The sequence below is a fragment of the Pseudonaja textilis genome, chromosome 2 (assembly GCF_049901715.1).
Source record: "Pseudonaja textilis isolate UNSWEBS1 chromosome 2, rPseTex1.2, whole genome shotgun sequence".
Classification (NCBI taxonomy): domain Eukaryota; kingdom Metazoa; phylum Chordata; class Lepidosauria; order Squamata; family Elapidae; genus Pseudonaja; species Pseudonaja textilis.
Genome location: NC_141991.1, coordinates 46,173,183 through 46,184,001, shown reverse-complemented (window position 1 = coordinate 46,184,001; position 10,819 = coordinate 46,173,183).

The window sequence follows — 10,819 nt, the reverse complement described above, 5'->3', positions numbered from 1 at the left end:
TGGTATAATCCTTTTCTACATGCATTAGAAAATAGAATAGAATAGAATAGAATAGAATAGAATAGAATAGAATAGAATAGAATAGAATAGAATAGAATAGAATAGAATAGAATAGGTTTATTGGCCAAGTGTGATTGGACACACAAGGAATTTGCCTTGGTGTAAATACTCTCAGTATACATAAAGAAAAGGAACATTCATTAAGAATCAAGAATCATAACATACAACACTTAATGATAGTCATAGGGTACAATCAACAATCAAATCATACTAGGAAACAGTCAAGATAAATCGTAAGGACACAAGCAACAAAGTTACAGTCCTACAATCACAAGTGGGAGGGGATGGGTGATAAGGAGTGATGAGAAGATTAATGGTAATAGTAGTGTACACTTTGTAAATAGTTGAACAGTGTTGAGGGAATTATTTGTTTAGCAGAGTGATGGCTTTCGGGGGAAAAACTGTTCTTGTGTTTAGATGTTCTGGTGTGCAGTGCTCTATAGAGTTGTTTTGAGGGAAGGAGTTGAAACAATTTATGTCCAGGATGTGAGGGGGTCTGTAAATATTTTCACAGCCCTCTTTTTGACTCGTGCAGTATACAGGTCCTCAATTGAAGGCAGGTGGGTAGTAATTTTTTTTCTGCAGTCCTAATTATCCTCTGAAGTCTATGTCTGTCCTGCTGGGTTGTAGAACCAAACCAGACAGTTATAGAGGTGCAGATGATAAACTCAATAATTCCTCTGTAGAATTGTATAAGCAAGCTCCTTGGGCAGTTTGAGCTTTCTGAGTTGGCACAGAAAGAACATTCTTTGTTGTGCTTTTTTGATGATGTCTTTGATGTTAGGTGTCCATTTTAGGTCATGTGATATAGTAGAACCTAGAAATTTGAAGGTCTCTACTGTTGATACTGTATTTTCTAGTATTGTAAGAGGTGGTAGTATGGGAGGGTTTCTTCTAAAGTCTTCCACCATTTCTAGGGTTTTGAGTGTGTTCAGTTCCAGATTGTTCCGGTTACACCATGAGGCAAGTTGTGTAACCTCCTGTCAGTATGTAGATTCACTGTTGTCTCGAATGAGACCGATCACTGTTGTGTCATCAGCAAACTTCAGTATTTTAACAGATGGATCATTTGAGATGCAGTCATTGGTATATAGGGAGAAGGGAAGTGGAGATTGCACACAACCTTGGGGGGGGGGGGCTGTGCTGATTGTACAGGTATTGGATGTGATTCTGCCTAGCTTCACCTGCTGCTTCCTTTCTGTTAGGAAGCTTATGATCCACTTACAGCGGTATCTGAACACACCGCTACTTGGTTTAATTTACTTAGAAGAGTGTTTGGAATGATGGTATTGAATGCTGAACTGAAGTCTACAAAGAGGACCCTTGTGTAGGTATTTGGAGATTCAAGGTGTTGTAGGATGAAATGCAGAGCCATGTTAATAGCATCATCTGTTGATCTATTTGCTCGGTATGCAAACTGCATGGGATCTAACAGTGGATCCGTGATGGTTTTCAGGTGGGACAGCACAAGCCTTTCAAAGATTTTCATAACTACAGATGTTAGAGCAACTGGTCTGTAGTCATATGTCATATAATACGGGAGGTTTCAATTAACGTCAAAGCAATGTTTACTGCCTTGATGCTCTCTCTCTCAGGATGTCTTTTTAAAATGGGGTTGACCTGGCCGAAAGGAAGAAATCCCAGAAGTTGTAATTTAGCTCCAGGCTTGCAAATTACAGCAGCCTTTGGGGAGTTTTATGCAACATTTTGATCAGAAGTAAACCTAATTGAATTCAATAAAATTAACTCGTAAGCAAAAGTGTAGGATTGCAGACTTAGTGACTACATTTAGTACTTCCAGATTTCTTCTCAGCCCAGTTTCTGTTTTTGAAGCTTTTCAAAAACCGAATCGCTTGCTTATTTCTCAGCCCTGCATTGCAATAAAAATTACTTTTAATTCTTCTAAGCTACTTGCCAGCCTGGAATCTAAAACTTCAAAGTTAACACAGTTGTTAGCAATATTGGGATCACTGAAGTGGATATAAGCATCTATCCCAGCAAGTAAAAATTATTCTGTTCCTCTTTCCCTCTAGGACAGCCTGTTTACAAGATAAAGCTTAAATGGGAAGTGTTTTCTTCTGGGACACTGAGAGCCATGCCATCATTATCTCACAATGAAAAGAAGCCCTTTGCATTCTTTTTCTCATAAAGAAATAGGACAGAGGTGGGAAACAAACTTAAAATATAAATGGACTGCTATTACCGTTGCTCTGTCAATAGATGTCAGTAAGCCTATTATTGGGGCTCTGTTGAGTCTGGGGCTCGTGTCTTACTGAGGTCATTCTATAATTGTTCCTTTGATGAATATGGTGAAGATCTGAGGTACTGTATGATAAAGGTGGGAAGCTATGAAAGTGAAGTTTGAGGGGGGATGAATGGCAAAGACCAACTTTTATTGAGGAAGGGAAACTACTAATAATTTTGTAGTAGGATGTGAAGAAGGCTATTAAAGGTCTTCACTGAAGTAGAAAAAATATGTAGGAACTGAGTTCAGTTCATTAAAACTGCCTGAGTCAGTTCTTTCAGATTTTTTTATTTTTGGGGTGATCTGATGGATGGAATTTTGTTAGGACTGTTTGTCAATAATTACATCTTTAACAAATAGTAATATAGCTTCTCTTCTGGTGCCCTCTCTTTTTATTATTTTAGGGTTTTTTTCCCAAACACTAGGAGCTCTCCAATAACTTTGGCCTTTGCATTACTGCATATATCCCAAAGATTTCAGCATTAGCTTAGCTAGCTATGTTTTTAGCCAGCAGTCTGCTTTTGGTTCATGCAGAAATATTTGTTCTCTTGTGTGGACAAAGATATTCTCAATATTTTTCTCTGGTAACAGAGTTCAGAGGAATCTTTTTATTAAGTCCTTCTGATGGTCCAGCTTTTACAGCCATATTCTGTAACTTCTATAACATATACCTTTGTTGTTCATGTGAGGTCTCTGCACTTTAATATTTCGTTTAGATCTGTCACATTTTTCCCCAAGTAGGAAATGTCTCATTATCTCATGAGTGCAGCTGCCACCTGGGTGAATTTTAGATCCTAGTAAGATCGTCTGTTCTTCATCTTCTTTTCCTGCTATTTGAACAGGGTTGGCACTGCCGGTTTATGTAATTGTAGCTTTTTTTAATAGTGAGCAGCAGACCAGAATTGAATACTTTCTTCTTTCACCTTCTCTATTCCTTAAGTTTTCCTCAGACATCAGAGTAATGCCTCCAGCATATCCTAGGTCAGGGGTTGCCAACTTTTTGGACCTCAGGGACCACCAAACTCATAATTAAAAATCCCGTGGACCACTAATATGAATTTTGATTAACGGTGGCTTGCTGGTGTTGGTGAGAAAGTCAGTCCCATATTCCAGAGATGCATTAGTCACAGGACTGGCCCTTTGGTCATCCTAGAGCAGCTCATCCATGGCAGGCTGGTGCACCTGGATGGAGGAGCAGCTGCTCCAGGATAACCAAAGGGCCAGGCTTGTGACTACTGCAGCTCTGGAATATGGAACTGACTTTCCCACCAACTTCAGCAAGCCATCCTGGGGCAGATTTCCCTCCCCTGCCGTTGCTTTTACTTTCCAGTTCCAGCTTGCGTGGCTCTACTGAAGGTAAGGTTTGTGCTTGGCCAAAGATTGAGGGCCAGCGGGTGAGTGGGCCATGTGGGTGGCACAGCCTTGTGTTCCCATGAAGTCTGGATTAACTGCTTTTGGGGGAGTGCTTTGGGGGACATTTCTCTGTGGACCACCAAAACTTTCTTGTGGACCACCAGAGGTCCCTGGCCCACCAGTTGGTGACCACTGTCCTAGGTTATTGATATTTCTCCCAGCATTTAAAGTATATTTTAAAGTCGTTTGTTTAATCAGATTTAGCTCCATCTTTCATTCTAGCAGCATACAGTACATACCTTCCTCCTATTTTTCTTTGTGAGATAGCTTGGGCTGCAGAGAAGCTAGCTCAAAATCATCTAGTGATCTTCTGTGGCTGAAAATAGGATAGAATAGAATAACAGAGTTGGAAGGGCCCTTAGAGGTCTTCTAGTTCAAGCCCTTGCTTAGGCAGGAAGCCCTAGACCACTTCAAACAAATGGTTGTCCAATCTCTTCTTAAAAACCTCCAGTGTTGGAGCATTCACAACCTCTGCAGGCAAGTTGTTCCACTGATTAATTGTTCTAACTGTCAGGAAATTTCTCCTTAGTTCAAAGTTGCTTCTCTCCTTGATTAGTGTCCATCCACTGCTTCTTGTCCTGTCCTCAGGTGCTCTGGAGAATAGCTTGACTCTCTCTTCTTTGTGGCAGCCTCTTAGATAATCAGAACACAGCTATCATGTCTCCCTAGTCATTCTTTTCATTCTTTGCATACCCAATTCCTGCAGCCGTTCTTCATATGTTTTAGCCTCCAGTCCTCTAATCATGTTTGATTAGAGATGACTTGATCTTAGACTTCCTGGTTCTTATCCAGCCTCTTCAAGACTGCCCCCCATGTGTTTTTTTTTTAATTTAAACTTCTGTTTCTTTTTTCTGCAACTTTTGTACAAATCTTGTGTGGACAGTTAAGATACCACCCCTTTAAAGTAGGCCAGGTCAGAAAACAGCACAAAGACTCCAGGGATGCTACATTAGTTTTGAAGGGTGTCATAACAGAAACTTTAAATCCGGCTTCTTTCTGACCCCTCTTATGCCAAAAAAAAAATACAATACAAGGTTCTTTTGAGTTTCTTTCTCATACTTTCTCCAGATTCAGACATCTCATGTTACATAGTTTTTTGAAGATTATCTGTGCATATCGCTACATAAATAAAGTAGCAATACCTAACTTTGGTTCAGTCCTTTCCCCTTTTGGGGACCATATAGTTCAGGGGTCCCCAAACTTGGCAACTTTAAGACTTGTGGACTTCAACTCCCAGGGAGTTGAAGTCCACAAGTCTTAAAGTTGCCAAGTTTGGAGACCTCTGATTTAGCTGATCCATATTCTCTTTGGATTGTTTCTTCTTGATTGTGGTGCACATTCTTCATTAAGTAGATGTGATGCCTAGTACATTCATTTTTACAGGGCTAGTGATATATTTTATGGACTACATAATTAGAAGCCTTAGATTTAGAATAAAGGAAAAAACCCAAAGCTAGTCCTTTGCCTTTTCCACTATGTACTACCTATCAGTAATATAATTTTGGATGTTCTCCTATATCTGCTGAATTCAGCGTCTACACCTGGCAATTTTTGTTTCAGGTACTGTTAAAGTTTGGATTGGAAAATCTTCATTGTAGTATAGCACGGAAATAATTATTCAGCAGTTTAAGTATTTCTTAGTTGTTTTTCACTGTTAGCAATATACATTTATCTTTTCTAATCCCTTGACTACTGTTAGGTTTTTCATATCTGCATACAAACCACATGTGGTACTTCTACTGTGTCATCTAGTATGATTTTAAGCACTTTTTGCTGTTATTCGATCAATTCCTGCAGCTTCATTAGCAAGATTTCCTAGGGTCCATTTAATTCACTTTCCAGGATGTCTGGCTCTAGTTCATTGATCAAACTTTTGTACATAACATCAGTTTGAGATCTTGTTTTTCCAGTTCTACTGTAAATAATATTTGCACCAGCTTTTCTTACAACTTTTTTCTCCAATAGATATTGCATTAAAGTTTCAAACAAAAATCATTTCTGTACTTTGGTTTAATAAACTTCTTTCCGTTGAGTTGTGATTTTCCATTTCTTTGCTCTGCTTATTGAGATCTGGTTCTCCTCTTACTCTTTTCTGGAACTCTGCACTTAATTGGGCAACTGTCCTGTCTCTGTTGCCCTTTCCTTTCTACCCTTGTGAGTCATTCTCAGGGTGCCAGCAGCCAGCCTTTGGCCTTCTTTAGCTTCTTGCATTTCAGGATATTTTCTTTGCTTCAGTTTTAATGATGCCACAAATCTCAGGCCAGAGTTCTTCAGGCTGCCTATTTATCAGCTCTAATCCATTAAATCTATTATTTATTTTTCCCGCCTAATATAGAAGATTGCTGTGAGGTTGTATTTTGTTGTTCCAGCAATTTTGTTAGTTTAATGTGTAATTTTGCAAGAAGACGTTTGTGGTGTGGGTGGTAATCAGCACCAGGTCTATTTTCCCCCCCATTTTTGCTTTCAGAATATGTAGGTCATTTTCATCTAGTGATGACCATGTACCCAGCCATGTTTTAATTTGTTATAATTTTAAAATAAATGTTGAATTTTCCTGGCAAAATCTATTAGCCTCTCTCCTTTGTTTTTTTATCAAATATTCCAGGTACTATTTTACTACCAATTTCAGCAGTCCAACCTCCTATAATTAGCCTGATGATCTTTGGAGTTGTTGTTTTTACAAAGTGTTGCAAATCACCATACAACTACTGAGCTTCAACTACTCTGCATTTGTGGTTGAAATAAATCACTGTAATATTGATTGGTTGCTAATTCAAATTGAGTTCATTCTATCCTTTTTGAATTCTAGCAAACACTGAATTTGATAACTTTTTGTTAATAATGATGGCTGTTTTATTTCAACTCTGATTCTTTTTTGACTACAGTAAAAAGATCTGGTGCTTCTCTGATGGGAAGTGTCTCATTATGACCCATTTTAGTTCATTGAAAGATGCCAGGGCTTTTGATGTTACTGAGACCAATCTTTTATTTATTGCAATGGTAAGGTTTATGTTTTGGTTGTGATGATCATTAGCTGCAGGGATATTTTAAAAGTGAACGAGTGAGTCCTAGGGAACTTTAAGTCAGTACTAATGAAGTTTGTTTTTGTTTGTTTCTGTCTGGGCCAATAAATTTCTCAAAGTTATTTAAAAGTACATTGAGTGTGGTTCCCTGTGGTGTGATTGTATTGGATGCCTTTCAGTTGAATATGGTAGTGATGTAGCACTATACATTTTTATCCCCTGTTTAACTCAGACCTTATATTTGTTTAATTTACAGCATTCTTTTACTGATGGAATTCTCTGTTCATTTACTGAAAATGCTGTTGCATATGGTTGGTTCCATAGTAGAAAGAATTTCTAAAATTAGGAGCAGGATCATGTATAGCCAGTTTTGCCAAGTTCACACTCTGAGTTTGAACAGAACTGAAAATTACTCAAAATAACTCTTCCCATGGCATAACAATGGAACTGGCAATGGGACTGGCAATGTTGTCTATATTTATAAGCAAACTCTTCCCCATCATCATAGCTTTCTTTTCCTTGTTCTGTATGTTAACATGTACATGTAAAATATAACCAATGTAAAATAACAGATTGCAAGTGACTAGGTAAAGGTAAAGGTTCCCCTCGCACAAATATGCTAGTTGTTTCAGACTCTAGGGGGTGGTGTTCATTTCCATTATAAAGCGGAAGAGCCAGTACTGTCCGAAGACATCTCTGTGGTCTTGTGGCCGGCATGATTAAATGCCAAAGGTGCACAGAATGCTGCTACCTTCCCACCAAAGAGGTCCCTATTTTTCTACTTGAATTTTTACATGCTTTCGAGCTGCTAGGTTGGCAGAAGCTGGGACAAATAATGGGAGCTCACTCTGTTATGCAGTGCTAGGGATTCGAACCACCAAACTGCCAACCTTTCTGATTGACAAGCTCATCATCTTAACCGCTGAGCCACCGCATCCAAACTGCATGGATTTAGTTGACGCTAAACTATGTTAAGTGGCAATTGTTCTTCTATTTTGCAATTATTGCATCCTTCATAAATCATGAATTGTCCAGTGCTAATGGGGGAAACAATTTCCCTCAGTATACCTTTTTTACTACAATTTCTATCCTTAATTTGATAGTGTGCGAGTTAAAATTTTAGACTGCAACATTAAAACTCTTTTTTTAATAATTAAAAAAAACAAAAATAACAAATAAAGCCATCTTCCAATTCTACAGTGTGTTGGTTGGGTACATATATCCTGTGTAAATAATGATATTGTCATACATTTCTTATTTAATTATGCTTATAACCATTCTAATCAACATTTTATATCATATTGTTTGATTATTGTATTATCATTAACATTATAGTTGTTATCTTTTAAAAGTATAATCCATCCTTACTAAGTTATATTCATTCTCTTATTCATTCAAAATCAATCAGTTATAAGCAGGGGTGGGATTCTACCAGTTCGCACCTATTCGCTAGAACCAGTTGTTAGCATTCTAAGCAGTTTGAAGAACCGGTTGTTAGAAGAAATTACTGGCCTAATCCTGTAAGGAAGGCATGAAGGAAACATTCTGGTGTTGCTTACAGAAGCTGCCCCTCCGTTAACCCTTTTTACATTCTTGGCAGGACTAGACTTCCTGTCTCAGGAACCTCTCTGGAGTTTTCTTTCCCTCTTTTGCTGGTACTTTGCTTGTGTGGAGTGACCATTTAAAGTTACAATGGCACTGAAAAAACTGACTTATGACCCTTTTTCACACTTACAACTGTAGCAGCATCCCCACAATCATGAGAGGCCAGGTGAGGAGATGCGTGCCTCAATGTGAGTGATATTGAGTTGGCCATGCTCAGCCAATAACATGACCACCAAGACATGCCCACCAACTAAGCCATGCCCACAGAACCAGTTGTTAAAATTTTGAATCCCAACCCTGGTTATAAGATGTTGTTACTATTACCACATATTTCAGTTTCTTATTCTTCTGTCTAACCATTCATAAAATAAATTCCAAATCTTATAGTACTCTTTTTCTTCCTGTTCTTTTATTGCCACTGTTTATCTACTCATTTCCACACATTCCATTATTTTCTTAATTGTTTTCTCCTCTGTCAGAATTTTCTCATTTTTCTAATTTTGTGCAAATGCAATTCTAGCTGCTGTAAATATATTAATAATCAAATATGTTATCTCTCTATTATAACTTTCAGGCAAGATTCCCAATAAAAATATCTCTGGTTTTAAATCTATATGCTGCAACATTAAAACTCTGAGTGCCATATAGTATACACAATTTAAAATTAAACAACGGTAAAGGAATGTAAGAGGAGTGTGATGGGTCATTGGTTAAAGAAACTGGGTTTATTAGCTGGAAAGCTGACAATCCAGGTTTGACACACAATGGGGTGAGCTCCCACTTAGCAATTTGAAAACATGCACATGCGAGTAGATAAATAGGCACCACTTCAGTGGGAAGGTAACAGCATTCCTTGTGCCTCAGCATATAGTTATGCTGGCCATATGATCATAGAAGTGTCTTTGGACAACTTCAGACTCCCTTGACTAAGAAATTGAGTTGAGCACTGTCCCCTAGAATCAGATATGACTGAAGAGGAGAAACCTTTAACTTTACCTTAAAGGAATGTAGATTGTTGGGCTGACTGGCTGAGTGCCATGCTTGGCAATTATTTACAAATGTTTCATCACCATTCAAGGAGACATCATCAATGTGCTTTGAATTGGGCTTGTCTGTTAGAGCATTGGTCTTCAAATACCTTTTTATGTGATGCAAATTAGTGTGGATATTGTTTGTTCAACTACTTCTGAGTCTGAATTCGGATTGTTTGATTGGCTAGCTGTTGTTTAGTTTTAAGTACTGTCTCTGTGTTGTAAATTAATGTTGGAACACATTTCAACAGTCATTCAAACTGTCTGAAGTCAGACCATGAACAAACAATATACACAGTAATTTGCATCACATAAAAGACTAGTGCTCTGACAGATGAGTACAATTAAAAGTGCACTGATGATGTCTCCTCAAATGGTGATGAAACATTTGCAACCAAATTGCTAAATTCGGAGCTCAGACCAACAGCCCAGCTACCAACCTGAGCTACTTATATTCAAATACATTTCAGTGTAGATTGTGGTGTAATCTAAAGAAATAAGCCAAAGCAAGTGGAGAGATCTAGGCTTTTTTTATTGAACTAGCAAAGAATGAAGCCCAGAACCCCAAATGCACAGATCTTATATAGCTTACATCCCCTTCTAAATAAAGGCTACTTGAATAATTGTTTTTCTATTACTTAGATGAAAAAGCAGAAGGTGTAACCTGTGAAGGCAGGGTTGCCTGCTTATCAGAAGAAGAGAAATAGGCAGTAGGTTATTACCTTTTATTTTAATACATAGGAAAGTTCGAGTAAGCTTATTTTCTTTATTCTTCAATAAATCAGTACAACTAAAGGACTTTTGAGCTACATATCAAAGCCTCTGTTAGAAACAGGGAGGAAAAAAAGCAATTTAAAAATAAAAGTGTTTTTTTTTTTAAATGCTATTTTAAAAGTTCCATTTGATGATGGCAGGACAGGGAGAACGGAGGTGAAGAAGACTGTCGCAGTCTTTGAACACCTTGTTTTGCAATTTTCAATGTTCTAAAACATTTTCTTTGCATTAACATTAAAGGCTGATTTTTGCATAGTTTTATAGTCAGGTGTTTAGGATTGCTGTGTAACTCCAAGGAACTGAGGAGGTGACAATTTCTACTGCTCTACATCCTTTTTGGTGTGAAATATTATATAATTTCATAGATAGCTATGCACAGTTAATAGTAGGGTAATAATAAGCTGTAAAAGAGTCTTGTGCCATTTTAAGACTAACAAATTATATGCTTATATGGACTCATCCATTCAGGAGCATCAGTTGACAGGCGAGAGAGACAAAATGTATTTGGAGGGATCAAATGATAATGAAATGCAAAAGGTACAGATGATAAGTCAATTACAGATCAATAGGCGAAATAGACATATCTATTCACAACAGTCATAACGTAATTAATTTATGACTGAGAAAATCAGTACTAGGATATGTTAGTTTCTAATCATATCCCAACT